The sequence below is a fragment of the Lutra lutra genome, chromosome 7 (genome assembly GCF_902655055.1).
Source record: "Lutra lutra chromosome 7, mLutLut1.2, whole genome shotgun sequence".
Taxonomy (NCBI): Eukaryota; Metazoa; Chordata; class Mammalia; order Carnivora; family Mustelidae; genus Lutra; species Lutra lutra.
The window spans coordinates 137,830,214-137,832,088 of NC_062284.1; the positions used below are offsets into that span (position 1 = coordinate 137,830,214).

General features: G+C 41.4%; 1 non-coding gene across 1 annotated transcript; it reads left to right on the top strand.

Annotated features, from left to right (window-relative positions):
- The first annotated feature begins 487 nt into the window (after positions 1-487).
- Positions 488-590, top strand: LOC125105803 (U6 spliceosomal RNA). The gene has a single exon (XR_007129062.1). It is a non-coding gene; the product is annotated as a U6 spliceosomal RNA (small nuclear RNA).
- Positions 591-1,875: the final 1,285 nt, after the last annotated feature.

Consider the following 1,875-nt stretch of genomic DNA (forward strand, 5'->3'; position numbering starts at 1 on the left):
GAGAAGACCTAGGAGACACTACCTTAATCAGTGATCGCAGGATGGGACATACCCATCGCAGGATAGGACCACCAGACACTACCAGCCCCCTGGGGCAGGATACAGCTTCATTTACACTGCATATTTGTAAAGTATTTTCAACTTGAATCTAATAATGAGGAATCAGTCAGACATATCCAGGTAGGGGAGGACTCTAGAAAACAGCTCTCCCACAATCTTCAAAAATGCCAATATCATGAGAGATGAAGAAAGGTTGAGGAATTGTTCCAGACTGAAGAGACCCTGGACACAGGACAAGTAAATGCTGCATAAAATACTGCTTTTGCTTTATGGGTCAGGGGAAAGTTACTCTGTAGAACGTTATTGCAGAAATCTGAATATGGAATGCCTATGAGAGATTAGTATTGTCAACATGTTAACTTTCCTGAATTTCATGATTGTAACTCTAAGAGAACGGAATTGTTCTTAAGAAATGTATACTGGATGCTTGCTTCAGGAGCACATATACTTACCTCAGAATGATACAGAGAAGATGAGCCTGGGCCCAGGGCCCAAATGATATGCAAATTCATGAAGCTTTCCATATTTTTAGAATTTCTTTACAGCCATACCTTGGAGATATTGCAGGTCTGGTTCTAGACTACCACAGAAAATGAATAATACAATAATGTGAATCAATGAAAAAAAGAGAGAGAAATACATACTGAGGGACACCTGGGTGGCTCAGTTGGTTAAGCATCTAACTCTTGATTTCAATTCAGGTCATGATCTCAGGGTCCTGGGATCGAGCCCCGTCTTGGGCTCAGCTGCTGAGTATGGAGCCTGCTTAAGATTCTCTCTCCTTCTTCCTTTGCCCCTCCCCCCTGTCCTCACTCTCTCCCCTCCTCTAAGTAAATAAATAAATAAATAAATAAAGGTAATAGGTCTTAAGAAAAAAGAAATATATACTGAGACAGTCAAGAGTAAAAAGGTCATAATATCTACAACTTACAAATGGTTCATCAAAATAACAATATGTGGGAAAATTGTGTAAACTAAGGTTTTGCTGTGTACTGTTATTACTGTGTACTGTGTATTACCGAGTCTGTGCCTTGTATCCCCGTGGACTGGCCCAGGGACACGGTACTGCATGCCCACTCTGAGCGCTTTTTATGGTTAATTTTGCCTAGAACAGTGTTTGCCTCACGTTCTGACTTTAGAACAAACCCCCCATGGAGGAGGCATCTCCAGTGTAAATATTGTCCACAACATTCAGCTAAAAAGCAAGGGAACAGCCCTGGGGTTGGGGGAATGTTGAGGCTGAACATCCCAGTGGGTGGAAGAGAGAAGAACCAGGAGGACAAAGAACCAAGCCTTAGGCCAGTAGTCCCGTGTACATTATTGGTGATGTGAAAGAGGAAGGCATTTGCCTTTGAATCGCTAGAACAGAGCTGCTGAGTGCTTAAACCGATGCCGTCCAACAAAAACAGAACGTGAGCCACAGTGCAATTTCCATTTGTCTAGTAGCTGCATTGAAAAATAAAAAGAAACAGGTGAGATTGATTTTGATAATATATTTTATTTAACCCAATATATCCAAAATACCTTCATGTCAACATATATTTAATGTAAAAAGCATTAATGAGATAGTTTTCATTCCTTTTCTCACACTACATCTTAGAAATCTGGAATGTCTTTTGTCTTTAGGGCACATCTAGATTCCGACTTGCTACAGCCGGATAGGTCCTCGGTAGCCACCTTCAGCTCACACCAACCACAGTGGAACAGCACTGGGATTAGACCATGAAATAAGACAGTGATGGGTTCAAATCTCAGCAGTACCACTTACTACCTTTGTGACCTTCAGGCCAAGCATTTAATCACCTTCAGCCTTAA